At 45.6% G+C, this 26,305-nt stretch overlaps 1 protein-coding gene across 9 annotated transcripts in view; it reads right to left on the bottom strand.

The window, feature by feature from the left end:
- The window catches only part of LOC137413015 (schlafen family member 13), a 77,089-nt gene extending 57,543 nt beyond the window's left edge, over positions 1-19,546 (bottom strand). For 2 of the 9 annotated variants that reach the window (XM_078775716.1, XM_078775717.1), the window contains exon 1: positions 19,384-19,544. The gene's annotated coding sequence lies outside the window, so the exon portion shown is untranslated. Of the gene's footprint in view, positions 1-19,220; positions 19,264-19,383 lie in introns of those variants that run through there. The other 7 variants (XM_078775710.1, XM_078775715.1, XM_078775718.1 and 4 more) reach the window with 6 other exon arrangements.
- Positions 19,547-26,305: the final 6,759 nt, after the last annotated feature.

Below are 26,305 nucleotides of genomic sequence, written 5' to 3'. Positions count from 1 at the left end.
ACCCCTAAGCTACATAACACAAGAGCCACCCTCCGTATGGCCACACGTCACACTTAATCCAAACACACGTCACACTTAATCCGAACACACGGAGCTGACTTAAGTTACAGGTTTCTTCTTCTTCATGACAGTCGGAGCACACTACCTAAACAATCCTACCTGGCCAAAGGTATTCCATTGCCGACCCCCCATAAACGTAACAATATCCAACAGTATCCTTTGCGAAGAGAAGACGATATATTGCCACAATCCTGGACAAATTCTAAATTCATGCTTTAACCTACAGGTGGATGTTACATCAGTCGCATAGCCGCACATTAACTTGGACACAAAATATGTTTGTGTCCATGCTCATTATAGCTATTCCAAAAGACAGCGATAAGGTGGTGTCGGGTAGTTGAATGGTGTATTGTTCATGTATATTGTCGCGTGACTACCTTTGGTGATGAACACCGTAGGGTAGCACGGATGACCAAACGAGCTGTTACTCTGAGGCGTTCAATCAAATGGCAGATAATACGCATGGGGGAGCAAGAGGGAGAGAGGAAACCGTAGCCTTACCTGAACGGCTTCCATTCAACGTCTCCACACCTGAAAAAAATAACTCAAACGAAAACGGATTTAAAATGTACAAAAAAAAAACAAGTTTATTTAAATAAATGCCCGTACAAAGAAAATGTGCGATAGACTAAATTCCTAAACGGGACATCCCCAAAAGAGACTTGACAAGCGTTACGCCTAGGTCCCCCGTCGGTGAAGTGAAGTGAGTTGACAAAGTGGAAGACGCAAGGCGGCCATTCTGGATTTTGACGTGGCGACCCAATTTTCAATAGCATTCTTCCTTATGCCGAGATACACCCACACACCAGATTAGAAATTGGTACTTCGCTTATTTTCCAAGATATTTCGCTCACAAGGTTCAGACATATATATGGTGGCAGCCATCTTGGATTTTGACATGGCGACCCAATTTTCAATAGCGTTCTTCCTTATGTGAAGATACACCCACACACCAGATTAGAAGTTAGTAGTTCGTTTATTTTTCAAGATATTTCGCTCACAAGGTTCAGACATATATATGGTGGCAGCCATCTTGGATTTTGATGTGGCGACCCAATTTTCAATAGCGTTCTTCCTTATGCGTAGATACACCCACACACCAGATTAGAAGTTAGTAGTTCGTTTATTTTTCAAGATATTCCGCTCACAAGGTTCAGACATACATGGTGGTGGCCATCTTGGATTTTTACGTGGGTTGCACCCACACACCAAATTAGAATTCGGTCCTTCGCTTACGCACGCACATACGCACGGGAAAACCATAGTCCCCCTTTCGCTCCACGGTGCGAAGGGGGACAAAAACAGACAAAAGGGAAGGATAACTGAAAATAAATGTGGCCGGTTATTCAATTGCACTTAGCTCGGCTCGACATGTGCGTCTCGTCAGGACTCTTCCAGGCTCCGTTCTTGGCGGGAAAGTGCCTCGTCCGTTGGTGCGAGTAGGCCTCAGTCCGCCCTCGATTCACTAGGCCGCACCCGTTGGTGCAAAGTAGGCCTCCCGCACGAAGCGAACAACAGGGCATACAGCCCGCTCTTCCACACCGTGCTCGTCCACCCATCCTCCGCACGGAAAACCGCACTTCCCGGGCTGCGGTTGTGCCGGCTGCATGACCACCAGCAAGATCTCGGGACACGGACGGTCCGATCGCTTCCTTGAGCCCGAGAGCACGATGCCACCATTCGTACGAGATTCAGGGCGAGAATGCGCAAGAGGGAATCGCGACCGTTCGCTATCGTCTTTGGTAGGACAAGGCACACGAGAGCGATAAAGGTCGGTCAGAGCGAGCAGCCAAAGAGAAGAGAAGAGAGGCAAAATGTCCACTCAAGCAAGAAGCCAAGAAGAAGACAAGACAAGACAAATGTACGCGAGCGCGTTCTTTTATCATCCAGGCTCTGACGTCATATGGCGTGCTTTGCCAATCAGCGAGTCGCTCCCTACCGGTCCTTCCCGTCAATCAAAACCCAATCACGGCTCCTCGGGGCGCGGCCTCGGCCTGCCCGACCTGTGCGCTTCCCGACTCGGGGTTGTCAGCGGTAGGGCTTGATGCATGACTTCCGGTTAGCTTTTTAATTGGCGAGTTAAATGCGGGCGATTACGTGGCTTGGCTATGTGTCTACTGGATCCCTACTTAGAGTACATAGAGGTGGTTCTTCTTCTTTGTGACAGAGCACACTAATCTATACAATCTATCTGGTCCATGGTATCCCTACCCCCTACAAACGTAACAATATATAAAGATTCCTAAATAATGGCTGCAATATCATCACATGATTAAAGGCAAAGAGAAAGAAACAAAAAGTGGATATAAGAATGCAACCTACTTTTCATTAACCTTCATCGGTTCGTAAATCTCCAAATCTGTGTGCCGATTAAAACAACTTTCCGCTTGCAGCGCTGAACACACACACGGAAACAAATTTATCATATGTACCATTTCCCTCTATTTACTATACAAGAGAGCCGTTGGTCTGTGTGTGTGTCGCCTTTTTCTCAGAGATGGCTGAACGGATCTTCGACAAACTTTCAGAGGTTCATCAGTGACTGCCTGGGAGTGTTTTAGGACACAAAATCACCAGACATTTGAACACAAATAATAACAATTCCAGAAGCGGTTTAAGTTGGTGGTAAGGCTTCTTCTTCTTCCTGAAAGTCATCATACTTAACTCAGAAACGTGATGAACGGCGCATTCACCAGCATATATTCAACGAAAAGGTAAAATGATGATTTGACATTTGTGATGGATTCTTATTTGGATGCAATTGCTTTTCCATTATATTTGCCCTCATTTCAAATATGTTAATGTTTCTTTTGTCGCTTGAGCAACGCCAGGTACTCCAGCTATAAACACTTATATACCTCACTTGGGTTACAAATACAAATACAACTTTGTCTGAGGGATAACATAGCCTATGTGGCTGTGGCCTCATTCGGTGGTGCGGGGGACCGGGAGAGGGGCGTAAATTATTTATGTAAATGTGTACCGTGCAGCGCCACCTGGTGATGGTGGCAGAGGGTAGGGGCCTGTCAAAGCCACCCACACCCCAAAAAGATGTATAGTATATCCTCCCCCCCCCCACCCCCCCACCCTCAACAACCCCCCCCAACAGTACGCCTGCTAGTATTGTATTAGATCGAGTCTCCAGGAAGAGCAAGGTGTTGGAGGGTATGAACTGAGTGGAGCAGCGTGGGCAATTCAAAGATGCTGCAAGATGCAATAAATGAACAAGAAAAGAGGTAAGACAGAGAGCGCAACAAAGGAGAGTACTGCAATGTGCAATTAGAAGGTAGAGATGAGGAGAGTTTAGTCTTTCTATAATTCACCAAATGTTCATCCGTCCGTTCGCAGGTACCGCAAAAACGGCTGAACCGATCGCAACGATATTTTGGGTGGGTAATCCTGGGACCCCCTGGAGTAAAATAGGCTATATTGTTTTTCCAATTTTCCCAAATTTTCTAGTTTTTCCAAACACGATGGAATAATATTTACCGATATGAACAGTGGTGTGGCTTTTGTTGAAATTCTACGTACCAGGAGAGAGTAGATCGACTCCTGACGAACTCTTCCTATATAAACGTGCGGCTCTGAAGAAACATGGCAGCGTGTGCAAAGTGACTGAGAAACAGGTGTAGCGGCCGCTTCCGTGTTACAGATTCGGCGCGCATTCTTCCGCATCTCAACGGTTTCTGTCGTCGTTCATCGCAAAATGCAACTGAATGCAAGTTTGGAATTCAAGTACACGAAAAAAAAACTAAATACAGTTTACCTGAAGAGATATGTTTTTAACATGCACGAAAGCAATATGACGTCATTGACCACCATAAAAATCCACCATAAAAATTTTACGGTACTAAAACTGAGCCGCTATTTACATACTTAGGGCCAAATATAAAAACACCAGTCGATTGTCCGGATTTAAAAATATATAAAAAAGGAGGATGAGGCCCTTTTAATTCAATCTTTTTTCTAAATGGGTGCCATGTACTGTTTAGATTTTGATGATTTGCGTGCGATATGATTTAACGGATGTTTACATAAATCGTTTAAAATAAAAAAAAGCCTTCAATTTCCGATATTTTTCCTTTTCATGTGGGCCTCCCAATTGAAGCCCCGCTCGTAGGGCGGGTACCGTTGCTCGTTGGGATAATGGATTGCTGGTCATGTCAGGGAATGGTATGAGATGGCAGTGCATTTAATAAACAGAGAAACCACCGACCTGACTGCGATGTGACAACAGCAGACATTGTGCTTTGGCCACGTCACATGAGATTCCAACAATTGTGAGAGCTTTGCATTCCACTGAATCCAGGTGAGACAGATGTGAATCTGGCGTGCCAATCCATAGCAGAGTACTCCATTGAACTACAGACAAAGGTCTTGTAAAGTGTGAGTAGCTCTGATTTTTCAAAGCATAGACTTGGATCGACGAAGGATGCTCAGTCTGCGACTGGCTTTGGAAGCATGATTTACTCTCTGGTTGGCTCAAGAAAGGTAATGCTTCATGGCATGGTCTAGAAGTTCAAGAGTAAAGAGACTGAACCTATTCCGGTGGATGGCCATGGAAATAGATAGGTGGGGGTTTTTTTAAAAAATCCTTCTGGAGCTACAGTCTGTCTAACAAAGGGATGACTTACTCTTTGACAAAATGTGGAATCCTTTTCAAAAAGGAAGAGTTGTTTTTCAAGAGCATTGGAGAGGTCATTTATATATAAGAGAAATAAGACTGGGCCCAATACACTGTCTTGTGGAAACCCTAAATACACCAACATTGTTCAACATATTTATGGTTCTGAGTTATCTCAAGGTCGTGGAGCATTTAAGCGGCACCTAAATTCCTTCACTTCTAACCTATTGACATATCACGCATCCATATTATAATCCACAGACCGGTATTTGTTTGTTTGTTTGTCGTGCTACTACTCCTACAGTTATGGCCCAATTACATCCAGACTTGCTACATAGGATCAGCATTGCCCCAAGTAATGTATAGGGATGTTTTTATCTTTGCCGGTGATCTTGGGGAAGGGAGGAGGGGTGTGGGTGGGGGGGGGGGGGGGGGAGAGAAGGGTGGGGCCATAAGGGTCGTAAATTCCATATGTAAATGTGCATCATGTAGCACCGCCTCCATGTGGGAGAGGGTATTACAATTCCCCACCCTTTACAGTACAGTGTTCCTGCTCCCACCCTTTACAGTACAGTGTTCCTGCTCCCACCCTTTACAGTACAGTGTTCCTGCTCCCACCCTTTACAGTACAGTGTTCCTGCTCCCACCATTTACAGTACAGTGTTCCTGCTCCCACCCTTTACAGTACAGTGTTCCCGTTCCCACCCTTTACAGTACAGTGTTCCTGTTCCCACCCTTTACAGTACAGTGTTCCTGTTCCCACCCTTTACAGTACAGTGGTCCTGTTCCCACCCTTTACAGTACAGTGTTCCTGTCCCCACCCTTTACAGTGCAGTGTTCCTGTTCCCACCTTTTACAGTACAGTGTTCCTGTCCCCACCTTTTACAGTGCAGTGTTCCTGTTCCCACCCTTTACAGTGCAGTGTTCCTGTTCCCACCTTTTACAGTACAGTGTTCCTGTTCCCACCTTTTACAGTACAGTGTTCCTGTCCCCACCCTTTACAGTACAGTGTTCCTGTTCCCACCCTTTACAGTGCAGTGTTCCTGTCCTCACCCTTTACAGTACAGTGTTCCTGTTCCCACCTTTTACAGTGCAGTGTTCCTGTCCCCACCTTTTACAGTACAGTGTTCCCGTTCCCACCCTTTACAGTGCAGTGTTCCTGTTCCCACCCTTCACAGTACAGTGTTCCTGTCCCCACCTTTTACAGTACAGTGTTCCTGTTCCCACCCTTCACAGTACAGTGTTCCTGTTCCCACCCTTCACAGTACAGTGTTCCTGTTCCCACCCTTCACAGTACAGTGTTCCTGTTCCCACCTTTTACAGTACAGTGTTCCTGTTCCCACCCTTCACAGTACAGTGTTCCTGTTCCCACCCTTTACAGTACAGTGTTCCTGTCCCCACCCTTTACAGTACAGTGGTCCTGTCCCCACCCTTTACAGTACAGTGGTCCTGTTCCCACCCTTTACAGTACAGTGTTCCTGTCCCCACCCTTTACAGTACAGTGTTCCTGTCCCCACCCTTTACAGTACAGTGGTCCTGTTCCCACCCTTTACAGTACAGTGTTCCTGTTCCCACCCTTTACAGTACAGTGTTCCTGTCCCCACCCTTTACAGTGCAGTGTTCCTGTTCCCACCTTTTACAGTACAGTGTTCCTGTCCCCACCTTTTACAGTGCAGTGTTCCTGTTCCCACCCTTTACAGTGCAGTGTTCCTGTTCCCTCCTTTTACAGTACAGTGTTCCTGTTCCCACCTTTTACAGTACAGTGTTCCTGTCCCCACCCTTTACAGTACAGTGTTCCTGTTCCCACCCTTTACAGTGCAGTGTTCCTGTTCCCACCTTTTACAGTGCAGTGTTCCTGTTCCCACCTTTTACAGTACAGTGTTCCTGTCCCCACCCTTTACAGTACAGTGTTCCTGTTCCCACCCTTTACAGTGCAGTGTTCCTGTTCCCACCTTTTACAGTACAGTGTTCCTGTCCCCACCTTTTACAGTGCAGTGTTCCTGTTCCCACCTTTTACAGTACAGTGTTCCTGTCCCCACCCTTTACAGTACAGTGTTCCTGTTCCCACCCTTTACAGTGCAGTGTTCCTGTCCCCACCCTTTACAGTACAGTGTTCCCGTTCCCACCCTTTACAGTACAGTGTTCCCGTTCCCACCCTTTACAGTACAGTGTTCCCGTTCCCACCCTTTACAGTACAGTGTTCCTGTCCTCACCCTTTACAGTACAGTGTTCCTGTTCCCACCCTTTACAGTACAGTGTTCCTGTTCCCACCTTTTACAGTGCAGTGTTCCTGTCCCCACCTTTTACAGTACAGTGTTCCTGTTCCCACCCTTTACAGTGCAGTGTTCCTGTCCCCACCCTTTACAGTGCAGTGTTCCTGTTCCCACCCTTTACAGTGCAGTGTTCCTGTTCCCACCCTTTACAGTGCAGTGTTCCTGTTCCCACCCTTTACAGTACAGTGTTCCTGTTCCCACCCTTTACAGTACAGTGTTCCTGTTCCCACCCTTTACAGTACAGTGTTCCTGTTCCCACCCTTTACAGTGCAGTGTTCCTGTTCCCACCCTTTACAGTACAGTGTTCCTGTTCCACCCTTTACAGTACAGTGTTCCTGTTCCCACCTTTTACAGTGCATTGTTCCTGTTCCCACCCTTTACAGTACAGTGTTCCTGTTCCCACCCTTTACAGTACAGTGTTCCTGTTCCCACCCTTTACAGTGCAGTGTTCCTGTTCCCACCCTTTACAGTGCAGTGTTCCTGTTCCCACCTTTTACAGTGCAGTGTTCCTGTTCCCACCCTTTACAGTGCAGTGTTCCTGTTCCCACCCTTTACAGTACAGTGTTCCTGTTCCCACCTTTTACAGTGCAGTGTTCCTGTTCCCACCCTTTACAGTGCAGTGTTCCTGTTCCCACCCTTTACAGTACAGTGTTCCTGTTCCCACCCTTTACAGTACAGTGTTCCTGTTCCCACCCTTTACAGTGCAGTGTTCCTGTTCCCACCCTTTACAGTACAGTGTTCCTGTTCCCACCCTTTACAGTGCAGTGTTCCTGTTCCCACCCTTTACAGTGCAGTGTTCCTGTTCCCACCCTTTACAGTGCAGTGTTCCTGTTCCCACCCTTTACAGTGCAGTGTTCCTGTTCCCACCCTTTACAGTACAGTGTTCCTGTTCCCACCCTTTACAGTACAGTGTTCCTGTTCCCACCCTTTACAGTGCAGTGTTCCTGTTCCCACCCTTTACAGTACAGTGTTCCTGTCCCCACCTTTTACAGTGCAGTGTTCCTGTTCCCACCCTTTACAGTGCAGTGTTCCTGTTCCCACCCTTTACAGTACAGTGTTCCTGTTCCCACCCTTTACAGTGCAGTGTTCCTGTTCCCACCCTTTACAGTACAGTGTTCCTGTTCCCACCCTTTACAGTGCAGTGTTCCTGTTCCCACCCTTTACAGTACAGTGTTCCTGTTCCCACCCTTTACAGTGCAGTGTTCCTGTTCCCACCCTTTACAGTGCAGTGTTCCTGTTCCCACCCTTTACAGTGCAGTGTTCCTGTTCCCACCCTTTACAGTGCAGTGTTCCTGTTCCCACCCTTTACAGTGCAGTGTTCCTGTTCCCACCCTTTACAGTACAGTGTTCCTGTTCCCACCCTTTACAGTACAGTGTTCCTGTTCCCACCCTTTACAGTGCAGTGTTCCTGTTCCCACCCTTTACAGTGCAGTGTTCCTGTTCCCACCCTTTACAGTGCAGTGTTCCTGTTCCCACCCTTTACAGTACAGTGTTCCTGTTCCCACCCTTTACAGTGCAGTGTTCCTGTTCCCACCCTTTACAGTGCAGTGTTCCTGTTCCCACCCTTTACAGTGCAGTGTTCCTGTTCCCACCCTTTACAGTACAGTGTTCCTGTTCCCACCCTTTACAGTACAGTGTTCCTGTTCCCACCCTTTACAGTACAGTGTTCCTGTTCCCACCCTTTACAGTGCAGTGTTCCTGTTCCCACCCTTTACAGTACAGTGTTCCTGTTCCCACCCTTTACAGTACAGTGTTCCTGTTCCCACCCTTTACAGTGCAGTGTTCCTGTTCCCACCCTTTACAGTGCAATGTTCCTGTCCCCACCCTTTATGGTTCATTGTGAAAACGTTTCATTATCACATGCTTAAAATGGTACCTCAAAACCGTAAATCCTATATTTTATACTTTGTGCAAAATTCGGCTTTCAAAATGGCGTATGAATGCTAACAAGGCCTTTTGCACATATGCTGTTGTGTGCGTCTTTACAGTGACTCGGTTCTGCTCGCCGGCACGTTTAACCTGCCGATTCTACAGCAAATCTGTCATTCAAATAGTCTTCTTAATATCCGTTTCAGCAATTAGACAAAAGAATGGCAATTTCAGCATGGTTAAACATAATTATTCTGTTGCTGAATGCAAATCGGACAGAAATATAGGACATACCAGAGTGGCACTCGGTAGAGCACATACCTTCACAACGCTGATCACTTTATGTTTTCTATCCCACTGGTAGGCCAGATCTGGATCCGGACCTGAACCAAAACCGAATCGGCTTGTTCTTGTTACCTATCCACTCATCCACCTAGCTTTTCTTTTTTTTTGTATACTGAATCGAGGCTCGTGACAGAGCTAACATTGATTTCACAAACAAATCAACCAGACAAACAAAACACACAAAAAGAGGGAGCAGAAGACAAGATGGGGAGAGAAGGGGAAGCACACAAACACAACATTTGAGAGCAGGGAGATGTGTGGGAGCTAGAGGGCTTGGGGGGAGGAGGCGTGGGAAGGGGGGGGGGGAGGGAGAAGTATAAAACACAAAGACACCAAGGACTTCCAGGACAGAAGTTGGTATTTCAAAAAAGTGGATTTGGGGTGAATTAGCAGGGGTAGAAAAGATCAAGGTTTTGGATGGGGGAAGATAAGAGATGGTGGTGGACAGCTGTTTTAAAGACCTGGAGGGTGGAGTGGGATTGAAGAGAGTGAGGGAGTTTGTTCCATGGGTGGGAGAAAAGAGGAATGAAGGAGTGAAGGTGAGCAGAGAGTCTTGATTTTGGCAGTTTAACCATAAGAGGGTTGCAGGCAGATCTTGTGCGACCTGTAGGAATATTTGGGGGACAGAGCCCAGAGAGAGCTGGGGGGGCAAGGCCAGAGAGGAGTCGGTAGAAGAGCTTTCTAGGTAGAGTCGGTAGCTTTGTCATAACCCATCCACAACGTTTTGAAATATCATGCTATCATGTATTTTGGCTCTCTCTCAATTGTGAAAAATCATTTAAAAATAAATAATAAAATTTTAGTTTCTGGATCCAGACTGAGATCTTCACAAAATCTAATTAATTCGTCCAAGTCACACACCCAAACTCTCTACCACGATTAGTCCAAATCCGTCCATTACATTTTCAGATATACTGCTCACAAACAGACAGACAAACAGGGGTCAATATACAACCTCCGTCCACCTTTGGTGGTGGAGTTAAAGAAGAATATCCATAGATGAGAGGTCTCAAATTCGTTCCATTTCCTGTTGGTACAAGCGAGCCACAGCAGTGGATATAACACACACACAGACGCATGGATGGACCCTTCTCCTTTTTACCAAAAATATTCTAAAATCCAGTACATTCCTCTTGTGGGCCCAGAACCAAACAAAAAATATATATTTATAACGGCCCTCACAGCTTATAAATACATTTTAAAATGCTTCACCTTACTTGTTTCTCTGTTAGGAGCACTCCACTTCTTCATCCTGATATATTCCTCTTCTGCACAAGGGTTCTTTTCTAAACCTGTCTCACTCCTAAACACTTGGTCCATCAACTCTCTTCCCGTATCTACAGCAACACTTTCCTCCATGCCTTCAACTCTTTCCACCCCTTCCATGATGTCCGTCACCATATATCCAGATTGGGAATCTTGAGACGTCCAGTTTGCTGACATTGTGTGCTCAAACAATCAATTCTCCTTCAGGTCCTTTAACAGTGTCAAACCCCTCTGTATCAGTACCCTCCTCTACATATTCTGCAAGTCCACATCCTTCCAAACCCACCCCTTCTATGTGTCCCCTTCTTCAACATCCCTCTTTCTGCATCCTCTCCTCACCCAACCACCAAAAAGCTTCCCCCTCTCCTGACCCCCTTGTCCCACGCCATCTCAACTTCACCCTCGCCCCTCCCAGCTTCATGCTCGTCCCACCTTCCTCCAATCTTCAACTTCTTCCTACCTCCTCGCATCTCCAACCTCATCCAACCCCCTCCCAAGCTTCAACCTTGTCCTGCGCCCTCCCAGCTAACCCCCGTCCCACCTGCTCTCAGATTCCTCTTCATCCCACCACTCCCAGCTCCCCTTCCATCCCACCCCCAGCTCCCCCTTCATCACCCCTCTGATCTCCCTTCACCCCCACCCTTGTCCTTCACCCCCTCTCCCCAGACTCCCCTGCACCAGATACTCCCAGCCTCCTCCCTGTCCGACACCCTCCCAGCTTCCCCTCCGCCAACCCCCTCAGTTTCCCACTGTCTGGCCCCATTCCAGCCCCTCCCACCCCCGTCCCCTCCCAGCTCCTCACCCATCACATCCCCTCTCTGACATCCTTTCCATATGCCTGCATCCTGCCGGCAATGCCTCCCCCCCCCCCCCCCCCCCCCCGTGTGCCTAACTGTGTGGATCTCAAACGTCCGAGGCCTCAGCTCCAACTTGACAGATCTCTCAATTCAGGCCTCTGCTAATAAACCGGACATCTGTTTTACAGAATCCTTCCTCCCACACAAGACATCCCTGACTCTTCATATCTCTCCCTGGCTGTTGGCGCCTCAGATTTGATAGGCCTGAACAACATTCTGGAGGGAGTGTTGCACTTTACAACAATAACTCGATTTCTTACTGTCCGTGTTCGCATTGTAAACCTCAACCCCCCACGAACATCTTTGGTTTCGACTTCCCCTCCGCTCCCAACTCGTTTGTCATACTGTCCTCGAAACAGTGACGACTCCATCTACATCTCTCTCAGACAACATAGACCAACTTTTAATCACTCATCCAAACTCTCGCTTCCTCATATGTGGTGATTTCAATTGTTACCATTCAAGTTGGCTGGGAGTTGGTACATATCTCACCAGCAAAGGACTTCTGTGACTCCATGGGACTGATACAATCTATGAATTTTCTTGATGCGGATTTCTACCGATGGCAAATCCTCCATTTTGGACTTGGCGATGACAATCTTTCCCGCAAATGTTTCCTGCTCTTCCTCTGCTCCATTTGGTTTGTCTGAACATGTGTTTGTGAGAGTCAACATCTCTCTGGCTATTCTCAGAGAGCTGCCTCAATGCTGGTGAGTCTGGCAGGTCACTCAAGCAGATTGGCAGGGACTGCAATCAGCCATCTCTTTTCAGGACTTGTCTCCCATATCTCAGACGTTAACTCAACCTGGGAATTCTTCCACAGAAATCTGCCCTTTATTTTACACAGATTCATCTCATCGCATCTTTAATTATCCTACCCTTCTTCCCACTTACACTGAATCCTGTGGTGAGGCATTTGTTCTGAAAAACTTGTCTTCTCTTCCTGGAAGGCTAATCAGACCGAAGGCAATCTCATTCCAAAAAGTCTGCAACAAGCGTGTGTCCACTCTCAGGAGAGCAAAAAAACAACATCTGTCCAACCTCAATAATGAACTTTCAAACTTGCACCCCCTCCTCTCAAACCTGGCGGTGCCTTAAGTGTGTTTCTGGAGTATGCTCCCCTTCCATCCCTTCACTCTCTTCAAATGGCACCACAGCTGACTACACTGGTGAGAAGGCCGAATTCCACAATTTCTTCGAAATCTTGTGTGCCCAACCCCTCACTCTCGGGACCCACCCTTCCCTGTCATATCCAACTGCTCCTGGATTCTGTCTTTTGCACCTGTGAAGGTGGAGAGGTTTCTGGCAATCCTCAACTCTGATACTGCAACTGGACTGGATGGCGTCAGCTCACGTTATCCTAAAAACCAGCTCCGCTACTCTTGCACAACTTTGGCCGAGAAGAAGAGATCAAAATGCTGAATTCTCGTGGAACTTAGAGATACTTTTGTATTTGGGTTTCTGTTCCACCCGCAACACTAAAAGAGAATATTTGTGCCAGACTCGGTGGTGTAGTCAACGGAATCATGAAGTGCCCCTCCCTTTATATGGAATGGTTTCTGTATGAAACTTTAACACAGGGACTGAAAATTCATTTCTCGGCTTCTACTGGATGAAATTGGCTGAAAATTCCAGAAGAAAATGCTTTGTATGTCGAGGTAATATGTTCCAAATTTCAGCAACGTCCGTTTATGCATTCTTGAGTTTTATTAATGAAAACCCTCAAATCAACATTGGTGTCTGTCAGTCTGTCCTTCCGTCCACCTGAAATGTGTTGGCGCTCATATCTCAAAGGCTATGCGTTGAAATTAGCTGAAACTTGGAATATACAATCGGCCAATGCGTCTAATTAATCACTTTCAAAACAAATTCCACCTGTTTTTTTTTTTTTTGTTTTTTTTGGTATACTGAATCGAGGCTCGTGAAAGAGCTAACATTTACTTCACAAACAAATCAACCAGACAAACAAAATATATAAAAAGAGGGAGCGGAAGACAAGATGGGGAGAGAAGGGGAAGCACACAAACACTTGAGAGCAGGGAGATGTGTGGGAGGGAGAGGGCTTGGGGGGAGGAGGCGTGGGAAGGGGGGTGGGGGGGTGCGATAAGTATAAAACACAAGGACACCAAGGACTTCCAGGACAGAAGTTGGTATTTCAAAAAAGTGGAATTGGTGTGAAATTAGCGGGGGTAGAAAAGATCAAGGCTTTCGATGGGGGAAGATAAGAGATGGTGGTGAACAGCTGTTTTAAAGACCTGGAGGGTGGAGTGGGATTGAAGAGAGTGAGGGAGTTTGTTCCAGAGGCGGGAGAAAAGAGGAATGAAGGAGTGAAGGTGAGCAGAGAGTCTTGATTTTGGCAGTTTAACCATAAGAGGGTTGCAGGCAGATCTTGTGCGACATGTAGGAATATTTGCGGGACAGAGCCCAGAGAGAGCTGGGGGGGCAAGGCCAGAGAGGAGTCGGTAGAAGATGGAAAGACCACCAACCTGCCTGCGGTGAGTGAGTGAGAGGCCTTTGGAGTTAGCTTCATCGCGGGAGATTCCAATGATTCTGAATGCTTTGGTTTCAACAGCGTGAAGACGAGATAGGTGTGAGGCAGGAGCACCAGCCCAGAGGGGAGAGCAGTATTCCATTGAGCTGCGGATGAAAGCCTTGTATGTGGTGAGGAGCTCAGGTGTGCCAAGGAAGGACTTCGCACGACGGAGGATGCCCAGTCGGCGACTGGCTTTGGAGGCCAGATTTGAAATGTGGTTTTCCCAGGAAAGATCATGGCAGATAGTGAGACCCAAAAGCTTGAGTGACAGAACTTCTTGGAGAGGATTATTCAGAAAGTGGATGGGAGGGTTGTCCAGTTGGTCTTTTCGGAGCAGACATCGTAAGAGTGTGAGATTTGTGAGGATTGAAAGACATGTTCCACTTGTTTGCCCAGTCTGTGATTTTGTCCAGGTCTGCAGAGAGTGAGGAGGCTGCAGACTGCCGATCTGAGGGATGAAGAATGGAGCGACAGAGAGTAGAGTCATCAGCAAAGAGATAGAGAGGATTTTCAAGAGAATCAGAGAGATCGTTGATGAAGACCAGAAAAAGCACAGGGCCCAGAACACTGCCTTGGGGAACTCCAGCCTGAACAGGAAGAGGAGATGAGAGAAACCCATTCAGGGCCACACGTTGACTACGACTAGAGAGGAAGTCCGCCAGCCATGCATGGAGATTTCCATGGATACCAAAAGAGGAGAGGAGGGTGAGCAGAGCGGGGTGCCAGACCGTATCGAAGGCACGTGATATGTCAAGGGAGACAGCTCTAATTTCCTGTTTGGCATTGAGGACCTCCATCCATTGTTGAGAAAGGAGAAGCAACATGTCCAGAGCAGAGTGACCAGGTCTGAAACCAAATTGATGATCAGAGATCAAGCCATTGAAGAAGAGGAAAGATTTCATATCTGAAGCAATGATGGATTCCATGACTTTGCTGATAATTGGGAGAAGGCTGATTGGTCTGTAGTTGCTGGGATCTGTTTTTGCACCTTTTTTGTGCAAAGCGGTGATGTTGGCAGATTTCCCAGCAGATGGCAGATGATCTTGAGCAAAAGAGAGGGTGAAGAGAACAGAGAGAGGGAGTGAAAGAGCGGAAGAACAGGATTTTAGGACCCGTGGGCTGATGCCGTCAGGTCCAGTTGCAGAATCAGAGTCGAGGGTTGACAGAAACTTTTCCACCTTGTCAGGAGGAAAGGACACAGAGTCCAGGAGCAGCTGGGTACGACTGGGTACGGTGGGTACAGAGAGGGATGGGTTTGGGACACAAGATTTAGAGGCAAACACAGAGTTGAGGCATTCAGCTTTTTCACGTGCGGAGTCAGCCGTGTGGCCGTTTGAGGTGAGGGAGGGGATTGAAGGGGAACAAACACCAGAAACAGATTTGACCAGACGCCACCAGGATTTGGAAGAGGGAGACAGATAAGAGAGTTCTGTCCTGAGAACGGAGAGATATTGTTTCCTGGCTCTCCTGAGGGTGGACACACACTTGTTTCAGGCTTTGTGAAAGGAAATGAGATTTCCTTCCGTTGGATTTGCTTTCCAGGAGACGAAGGCAAGTTGTTTCTGGGCAATAGCCTCACCACAAGATTCCGTGTACCATGGACGGGAGGAAGGGTATGACAACTGAAGACGAGATGGGATAAATCTGTGCATGGGAGAGAGCAATTTACTTTGGAAGAATTCCCAGGATGAGTTGATTTCAGAGGCAGTAGAGATGGGAGACCAGTCCAGATGATTGATGGCTGCTTGAAGACCATGCCAGTTGGCCTGAGTGAAATGCCAGACTCGTCGACGCTGAGGAGGCTCTCTGAGAATGGTCAGAGAGATGTCCACTTTAACAAGCACATGATCAGATGAGCCGATTGGAGCAGAAGAAGAGCAACAGACATTTTCAAGGAAGTTAGTCATAACCAAGTCCAGAAGAGAAGATGCTCCGTTGACCAAGATCCGGGTCGGGAAATTGACAGATTGTGTCAGTCCCAGTGAGTCACAGAAGTCCTTTGCTGAAGAGCCATGGCTGGTGAGAGAGGTACACACACCCAGCCAACTGGCATGGTGACAATTGAAATCACCACATATGAGGAAGAGAGAGTTGGGATGGGTAGATAGAAGTTGGTCCATATTATCAGACAGCAAGATGTAGATGGAGTCATCACTGTTTGGTGGACGGTACAACACACATATGAACAAAAGGTGGGAGCGAAGGGGAAGCTGTAGCCAAAGGTATTCCTGGGGGTGAGGTGGAGAGAGGGCAGTGCAGGGCGAGTGAGGAAGAGAGTTTTTTATAAAGATAGCAACCCCCCCTCCAGGACGAGGCTCAGGTCTATCATACCGGAGGAGGGTGTAACCTGGGAGAGATACCAAGGAATCAGAGACATCATGAAGGAGGAAAGTTTCTGTTAAGCAGATCATGTCTGGTTTGTCAGAAGCAACCTGTATGGAGAGATCAGTCAAGTTTGAGCGAAGGCCCCGGATGTTTGAGGTCCATACTGTTAAAGAAGAGGAGGGGGAGCATCGGATACAGAACGGGGGGGGGGGGGGGGGAGCGGTAGGGTAAGATGTGGAAGAGGAGGAAGAGGTAGGGAGAGCTGTTGAAGGTATGTCAGAGATTTCAGAATAGCTTGGAGAAAGGGAAGAATGCGGCGGAGAAAAGGTTTGATGGTGATTGGGTGAGGCGCAGTGAGGTGTTATTTGAGGAGGGGGAAGAGTGAGGCAGAAGGTTGGGGGAGATGGAGGTGAGAGTTGGAAGGGGGAAGAAGCGGGGAGGACGCTTTGAGGAGGAGGGGTGAGAGGGGAGTCTAGGAGGGGAGGAGTGAGGGAGAGTCTCGGAGGGGAGGGGTGTGGGGGGAGTTTAGGAAAGGGGCAAGGGGGGAGATCTGAAAGGGATGGGTGATGGGGAAGATTTGGAGGGGAGGGGAAGGGGGAAGATTAAAGTTTTTGTTAAAGTTCCATAGTTTTTGCTTGGCTCATAGAAGCAAACCCCAAAAAGTTTGACATTTTGACTCCGGTAGTAATCCATATAGAATGTTTTATTTGTTCAGGATTGGAGACGTGCAATGGGAGAGATGGTTTACAAAGTATTGGGCGGGACCCCCATACAGACCGCAGGAAATCGGCTGGTTTATAATTCGTGCAATTTAATTGATGTATGTATATGTGATGTATCCACGTATTTTTCATCCATCGTTGTGATGGCTACTGCAGATGGAACCAATTTGTCACACTGTAAGTGGCCATAGAAAATGAAGGACATTCTTGGGAAAATGCCTGGGGCATAGAAAAGGCCCCTTTATATGGTAATGTGCCATGTGGCAAAATATAGAAAAGAAAGGACAATGCCATGGCTTGTAGAATATGCCAGACAATAGAAAAATAGACATTCAAAAAATCTCATGTGCATGCTGGACTACCCTTGTGTTCTTAAGAGGAACCAAGTAATGCTCGAGAAAAGTTCATATAATGGGGCCCTAATTCTCATAATAAAGCTTTGTTGAAAATTTGATGACAAAACTGAAATGGTAAATTGAAATTTCAGGTCAATTGGATGAAAATTGATGATTTTATGTGATGCTGACCTTTGACCTTTTGACAAAATTATTAATTCCCTTTCGCCGTATTATCATAACAAGGGTTTGGTGAAAATTTGATGACAAAAAACTCAAATGGTAAAAAAAGGGACAGGGACACGGACACGGGCACACACAAGGACACACACACTTATGTATCCGGACGGTGAAAGATCTCATTTCCAACTCTCTGGAAGTTTCTCTGACTCTCTGGAAAATCCTCTCTATCTCTTTGCTGATGACTCCACTATCTGCCGCTCCATTCCTCATCCCTCAGATCGGCAGTCTGCAGCCTCCTCACTCTCTGCAGACCTGGACAAAATCACAGACTTGTCAAACAAGTGGAACATGTCTTTCAATCCTGACAAATCTCACACTCTTACAATGTCTCTCCGAAAGGACCGACTGGAAAACCCTCCCATCTACTTTCTCAACAATCCTCTCCAAGAAGTTCTGTCGCTCAAGCTTTTGGGTCTCACTATCTGCCATGATCTTTCTTGGGAAAACCACATTTCCAAGCTGGCCTCCAAAGCCAGTCGCCGACTGGGCATCCGCGGTCGTGCAAAGTCCTTCCTTGGCACACCTGAGCTCCTCACCACATACAAGGCTTTCATCCGCAGCTCAATGGAATACTGTTCCCCCCTCTGGGCTGGTGCTCCTGCCTCACACCTTGCTCGGCTTCACGCTGTTGAGGCCAAAGCTTTCAGAATCATTGGAATCTCCTGCGATGAAGTCAACTCCGAGGGCCTTTCACTCACTCACCGCAGGCAGGTTGGTGGTCTTTCTGTCTTCTACAGACTCCTCTCCGGCCTTGCTCCCCCAGCTCTCTCTGTGCTCTGTCCCCCCAATATTTCTTCAGGCCGCACAAGATCTGCCTGCAACCCTCTTATGGTTAAACTGCCAAAGTCTAGGCTCTCTGCTCACCTTCATTCTTTCATTCCCCTTTTCTCCTGCCTCTTGAACAAACTCCCCCACTCCCTTCAATCCCACTCCTCCCTCCAGGTCTTTAAAACAGCTGTTCACCACCATCTCTTATCTTCCCCCATCGAAAACCTTGATCTTTTCTACCCGCGGTAATTCACCCCAGAGTCCTTGCAGTGTTCATATGTTTTATTCCTCTCCCACGTCCCCCCAAGTCCTCCCGATGTCCCTGCTCTCAAATGTTGTGTTTGTGTCCTTCCCCCTCTCTCCCCATCTTGTCTGCCGCTCCCCTTGTTTTTTGTGTTTCGGTTTGTCTTTTTGTGTGATTAATGTTAGCTCTTTCACGAGCCTCGATCTTGTATACAAAACAAAAACAAAAAAAACGGGATGGATTTGCGCACATAGCTATCTATATACACACTGTGCAGCTTGGGTTCGAACCCCGACTCAGCTATAAACTGTCATCCTGGTGTTTCACATCGCAGGACGAGGCATCCACGTACCACGTGTCATCCACCAGGGAGGCCGTTAATCTGGACGAGCCGAACCTGCCAGTATTGGACGTTAAATGTATTTCAAGAAGAATGTGCGAGTCGTCGCCGCCCCTGGACAAACTCCCGCCACCTGCAATCGAACGCCAGGCCTCGCCAGCCGGTTCGTGAAAGATTTGGCCGCAACATTTGGGAGCGTTATTAGAAGCACAGCAGTTGATTGAAAGACTTCCTTATTAATATTCCATAACGATTGATTGATTGAAAGACTTCCTTATTAATATTCCATTATGATTGATTGATCGGTTTCTATTCGGTAAAAATCAACCTGTCATTAAAATACGTACAGAGCACAGAGGGTGCGAAGAATTTTTTTTTGATATGAAATATATATTAAAAAACCAAAAGAAACCTACAGAAAAGTCGAACGGCACTGGGGAGAGCGCAGACGTCCGCCAAGCTGAAGTTTGTAAAATGGCGGGAACGTTTGAATTTGATGATAATGGTTTACCGAGGAAAGCAACCCCAACAAAGCGAACTCGAAACAGGTTAAAACTCGGTTGCGGGAAGAAAACATACCTGGTTTATTTACCTTTCGAAGGTAAGTGAGCACGCAACCTTTTCTCAACGAACTTTTGGTTTCAACCAAGAGATTCTTCTACCTCTTTAGTCTTTATTCCCTGGGCGTGTTTCAATTTCAATTTTCAAAGCCAATGTCACCGATCGCTATTCTAACGGATGGGAAGCTCAACATTGATTGGTCGAGAGATTGTGCCACGTGACGATGGTACATCCCAATAGTACCTTCATATACTTGATGGTTGTCCCAAACTTTACCGACAGACTGGATTGGAAAGAAATGAAATTTGATGCAGGAGCATCATGCCTGAACTACACCAACACCAAATTAAATAAATCCATTCAAGCTTCGAACTTTATTTAATTGGGCGGATGGAGGAAGGAATTGAACTTCAAGTTCAACACAGGAAGACACCATGTTATAATCCTGCGCAATGGTTGCCAACCTATGGCAGGTTGTCCGTGCTCTATCCTCTTTAAATGTTGAGCGTCAAGCAAAGAAGCAGCACGCACAATTTTTGTCTTTGGTATGACTAATGACTTTTCCGGGATTTGAACCGCCAACCTCGTCGACCAGAGTCGACCAACTCTCACGAATGACGTCATCGAGTCGAGTGCACCACAGGTTAAATGTAAGTTTATTTTGGACCTTATTGAAGTTTACTATTAAACGTATACTTATGTCGCAATGCTAAATGTAAATTTTTGTTTAATTAAATGATCGCCTTGCATTGCAATCTTTGTTTAAAAACTTTCGGCATGGGTTACTGTTATTAACAACACTGACATGGTTTTTACAACTTTGTGAAAATCCTCAGGTCGTATCTTAATGCACTGTTAAACAAACTGCGATTCCACGTTGTATTTATACGTTTAAAATGTATCTCATTTGGTATCATTCTCTTCTGGTTTTTCTATGAAGTTGCTGTGGCTCCTGTGTTTGTTAAGGAATTTAAATGTGGGGTGAGGGGGTAAAAATACCAACCGAGCTAATTAATATATCGTAGTCAATCGTCAATGCAATCACAATTATATCTGACCAGGGGTGTGTTCATTTACCAAGTTTCTTGTAAAGCGCTCGTCAAGTGGCTGAAGCACTCAAAGCAAGCACTCCTTTCGAAACCGTTGATAAGGAACGGCTGGCTTGGCCAGCGCTAGCTAGCTGATTGGTAATTGAAGACAACCATGCTTGGATCTGAGCCACAAAAACCGTAGAGCGTGATTCGTACTAACGGCGGTAGAATTTTACAATGAAAAAGAATTATCGAGGGGAAAAAAAAAGAACAACAAATAAACGAATAAGACCTGGGAAGGAAATATATTTTTTTTTTTTTTTTTTTTTTTTTTTTTTTTTGAGTACAGATATTAAACAAGGAGGTACGGGGTGAACGACTGGTACGAAACAGAGAACGAAAATAATTTCAGCGCATTCGACGAATCGCTGAGAGAAAAACAAACCACAAGGTCTGAGACGGTACGGTAGTCTAAGCCTACGAGTACGAGGCCGCAGAATACTCGATACCATTAACCGACGATTGTGTATACATGAACGAAAAATTAGCACCGAAAATTTTCCAAAAGATACGCTGTAGGTACATACACCGAAAGATAGATACAGTCTCGACAAAAACACAATTGAGAAATATCACTTAGCTTCGAAAGCGTGAGCGCATGGAGCAGCTTCGAAAAGACGTGACCTCGCCGTGATCTCGCCACTTAATTTCCAATTCTAAAGTGTTCTAAATAATAATTGTAAAGGGGTATAAAGGGTATTTATAAAGGGTTATGAATGGTAAATATTAGGGGTTCTATCTTCTACCGACTCCTCTCCGGCCTTGCTCCCCCAGCTCTCTCTGTGCTCTGTCCCCCAAATATTCCTACAGGTCGCACAAGATCTGCCAGCAACCCTCTTATGGTTAAACTGCCGAAATCTCGGCTCTCTGCTCACCTTCACTCTTTCATTCCTCTTTTCTCCCGCCTCTGGAACAAACTCCCACACTCCTTTCAATCCCACTCCTCCCTCCAGGTCTTTAAAACAGCTGTTCACCACCATCTCTTATCTTCCCCCATCCAAAACCTTGATCTTTTCTACCCCCACTAATTCACCCCAGATCCACCTTGTTTGAAATTCCAACTTCTTTCCTGGAAGTCCTGGCAGTGTCCATATGTTTTATACCTCCCCCCCCCCCCCCTTCCCATGCCCTCTCCCTCCCACAGATCTCTCGATGTCTCCATGTCTCTCGGTCCCTGCTCTCAAATGTTGTGTTTGTGTCCTTCCCCCTCTCCCCCCATCTTGTCTACCGCTCCCGATGTTGTATGTTTTATGTGTCGGTTTGTCTTTCTGTGTGATTAATGTTCTCTCTTTCACGAGCCTCGATCTTGTATACAGAAAAAAAGAAAAAAAAAGGGTAATTCTAATAGGTTTCATTCGGTTCTAGGCTTTGCCTATTTCATATTAACCGAACCAATCAATAGTTATTCTGTTAGAATACATAGAGAAATGAATTGTGATGTGGAAATGGGGGGAGAGAAGGGGAAATCTTTCATCACAATGCAGTGAGACTATAGCACAGCCCTTGTGTTTCACATAGCTTCGATTTACATTTCTAAGATGGGAATGTTTGGCTAAGTTGTATGTGATATGTGTGTAATGTTTGACTTGTCTATCTATAATTCCAGTAATCTCTGTGTGTATGTTTGTATGTTTGTATGTTTGTATGTATGTTTGTCTGTGACCGCTGTTTCTCGACAACCACGGGTCCGATATACTTGCAACTTGCCAGGTATATTGCTGGGGACCCGAGGATGTGCCTTTTCAAGGTTTGAAATTAATCGGACAAGTAGTTACCGAGCTATGGCGATTTCTTTACCAAACACCGCAAGCCGTTCGCTTTGGACCAAACCATTGCATGTAAATAGAGGGGGGGGGGGGTTCTGTGGTCGTTGCGAATGGACCAAACCATTCATGTAAATAGAGGGGGGGGGGGGGGGGTTCTGTGGTCGTTACTGCCACGTGGTTTCAAAGTTTTTTTTTGTTGTTGTTGTTTGCACGCATGTTTTTTTGCACCCACGTACGGGCACGCCCTAGGATGTTTACACACACACACCCCTACACAAATTTTTTTTTTTTTTTTTTTTTGGCAAGGAACGGGCACCCACGTACGGGCACGTCCTAGCTTATATATAGTACGGGCATGCCCTAGTGTATTAAAAAGGAGCGATCACTTATTCTCACACGCACTCCTCAAAGCTCACATTGGTCGCGTTTCCTGAAAAAACAGTCAAGTCTGCCTCGAGCGCCGATGCCTTGACAAGCAGGTATGATAAGCCTCGACACACCTTGCTAACCTTTGGCGAGCAGGTATGACAGTAATATTAGAATGAGAGTCAACATATCTCTCGTTATTTTCACCAAAGAATAACTGAATCATTCATGTTCTCACAAAACACAAAAACCCTTCCTCGCCCTCTTTGGGGTTAAAATTGAACTATTTAACTATTTTTCTGATATTTATAAAAACAATCTCATTTATTGCACAAACCTAATGATTAATTTCCTCGAAAATATTGAAAAACACCACTAACATAATGTTGAATCATTCCTCTAAAAAAGAAAAAAATTCAACCCGCTCCATTTCCAGATCATAAAATGAGGACACTCAAATCAAACCGAGAACACCAGGAATTGTTATCATCAACTCATCGTCTCTGATGTGTTGTTTTACAATAACGTTTCAAGAACTACCAGATGATTGGTCAACATGTTTACTTTAATTGTTAATCGAGTTATACTTCAATAACGCTGAACCTGATCATTACGAATATACGAAGTTATGTATTTTTGTTGTCATGCTATCTCTGAGTGAGACAGGTTGCTCTCTGAGTGAGACTGGTTGCTGTCTCTGAGTGAGACTGGTTGCTGTCTCTGAGTGAGACAGGTTGCTCTCTGAGTGAGACAGGTTGCTATCTCTGAGTGAGACTGGTTGCTATCTCTGATTGAGACTGGTTGCTCTCTGAGTGAGACTGGTTGCTATCTCTGAGTGAGACTGGTTGCTATCTCTGAGTGAGACTGGTTGCTATCTCTGAGTGAGACTGGTTGCTATCTCTGAGTGAGACTGGTTGCTATCTCTGAGTGAGACTGGTTGCTCTCTGAGTGAGACTGGTTGCACTCTGAGTGAGACTGGTTGCTATCTCTGAGTGAGACTGGTTGCTATCTCTGAGTGAGACTGGTTGCTATCTCTGAGTGAGACTGGTTGCTCTCTGAGTGAGACTGGTTGCTATCTCTGAGTGAAACTGGTTGCTATCTCTGAGTGAGACTGGTTGCTATCTCTGAGTGAGACTGGTTGCTCTCTGAGTGAGACTGGTATATATCTCTGAGTGAGACTGGTTGCTCTCTGAGTGAGACTGGTTGCTATCTCTGAGTGAGACTGGTTGCTATCTCTGAGTGAGACTAGTTGCTATCTCTGAGTGAGACTGGTTGCTCTCTGAGTGAGACTGGTATATATCTCTGAGTGAGACTGGTTGCTCTCTGAGTGAGACTGGTTGCTATCTCTGAGTGAGACTGGTTGCTATCTCTGAGTGAGACTGGTTGCTATCTCTGAGTGAGACTGGTTGCTATCTCTGAGTGAGACTGGTTGCTATCTCTGAGTGAGACTGGTTGCTATCTCTGAGTGAGACTGGTTGCTATCTCTGTGTGAAACTGGTTGCTATCTCTGAGTGAGACTGGTTGCTATCTCTGAGTGAGACTGGTTGCTCTCTGAGTGAGACTGGTTTATATCTCTGAGTGAGACTGGTTGCTCTCTGAGTGAGACTGGTTGCTATCTCTGAGTGAGACTGGTTGCTATCTCTGAGTGAGACTAGTTGCTATCTCTGAGTGAGACTGGTTGCTCTTTGAGTGAGACTGGTTGCTATCTCTGAGTGAGACTGGTTGCTATCTCTGAGTGAGACTGGTTGCTATCTCTGAGTGAGACTGGTTGCCCTCTGAGTGAGACTGGTTGCTCTCTGAGTGAGACTGGTTGCTCTCTGAGTGAGACTGGTTGCTCTCTGAGTGAGACTGGTTGCTCTCTGAGTGAGACTGGTTGCTCTCTGAGTGAGACTGGTTCCTATCTCTGAGTGAGACTGGTTGCTCTCTGAGTGAGACTGGGTGCTATCTCTGAGTGAGACTGGTTGCTATCTCTGAGTGAGACTGCTTGCTAACTCTGAGTGAGACTGGTTGCTCTCTGAGTGAGACTGGTTGCTCTCTGAGTGAGACTGGTTGCTATCTCTGAGTGAGACTGGTTGCTATCTCTGAGTGAGACTGGTTGCTATCTCTGAGTGAGACTGGTTGCTATCTCTGATTGAGACTGGTTGCTCTCTGAGTGAGACTGGTTGCTCTCTGAGTGAGACTGGTTGCTCTCTGAGTGAGACTGGTTGCTCTCTGAGTGAGACTGGTTGCTCTCTGAGTGAGACTGGTTGCTCTCTGAGTGAGACTGGTTGCTCTCTGAGTGAGACTGGTTGCTCTCTGAGTGAGACTGGTTGCTATCTCTGAGTTAGATGGGTTGCTATCTAAACGGTAATTCTAAAGGGTAATTCTAAAGGGTAATTCTAAAGGGTAATTCTAAATAGTAATTCTAAAAGGTAATTCTAAAGAATAATTCGAAACGGCAATTCTAAAGAATAATTCTAAACGGTCATTCTGAAGGGTAATTCGAAAGGGTAATTCTAAAGGGTAATTCTAAAGGGTAATTCTTAAGGATAATTCCAAAGGATAATTCTATTGGATAATTCTAAATGATAATTCCAAAGGATAATTCTAAAGGGTAATTCTAAAGGGTAATTCTAAATAGTAATTCTAAAGGGTAATTCTAAAGAATAATTCTAAACGGCAATTCTAAAGGGTAATTCTAAAGGGTAATTATAAAGGGTAATTCTAAAGGGTAATTCTAAAGGGTAATTCTAAAGGGTAATTCTAAAGGGTAATTCTAAAGGATAATTCTAAAGGATAATTCTAAAGGATAATTCTAAAGGATAATTCTAAAGGGTAATTCTAAAGAGTAATTCTAAAGGGTAATTCCAAAGGGTAATTCCAAAGGATAATTCCAAAGGATAATTCTAAAGGATAATTCTAAAGGATAATTCGAAAGGATAATTCTAAAGGATAATTCTAAAGGGTAATTCTAAAGGATAATTCGAAAGGATAATTCTAAAGGGTAATTCTAAAGGGTAATTCTAAAGGATAATTCTAAAGGGTAATTCGAAAGGATAATTCGAAAGGATAATTCTAAAGGATAATTCTAAAGGATAATTCGAAAGGATAATTCTAAAGGGTAATTCTAAAGGGTAATTCTAAAGGATAATTCTAAAGGATAATTCTAAAGGATAATTCGAAAGGATAATTCTAAAGGGTAATTCTAAAGGATAATTCGAAAGGATAATTCTAAAGGGTAATTCTAAAGGGTAATTCTAAAGGATAATTCTAAAGGATAATTCTAAAGGATAATTTTAAATGATAATTCTAAAGGATAATTCTAAAGGGTTTTTTGGGGGGTTTTTTGTTTATTTTTTTGTATACTGAATCGAGGCTCGTGAAAGAGCTAACATTTATTTCACAAACAAATCAACGAGAAAAAACAAAATATATAAAAAGAGGGAGCGGAAGACAAGATGGGGAGAGAAGGGGAAGCACATAAAACATAACATTTGACAGCAGGGAGATGTGTGGAAGGGAGAGGGCTTGGGGGGAGGAGGCGTGGGAAGGGGGGGGGGGGGGGGAGAAGTATAAAACATAAGGACACTATCTCTGAGTGAGACTGGTTACTATCACTGAGTGAGACTGGTTGCTATCTCTGAGTGAGACTGGTTGCTATCTCTGAGTGAGACTGGTTGCCCTCTGAGTGAGACAGGTTGCTCTCTGAGTGAGACTGGTTGCTCTCTGAGTGAGACT

The sequence above is a fragment of the Myxine glutinosa genome, chromosome 4, assembly GCF_964187855.1.
Source record: "Myxine glutinosa chromosome 4, kmMyxGlut1.1, whole genome shotgun sequence".
In the NCBI taxonomy this organism is placed as follows: Eukaryota; Metazoa; Chordata; class Myxini; order Myxiniformes; family Myxinidae; genus Myxine; species Myxine glutinosa.
The sequence above is the reverse complement of the archived record's forward strand: the minus strand, read 5'-3'. Positions and strand labels throughout refer to the sequence as shown.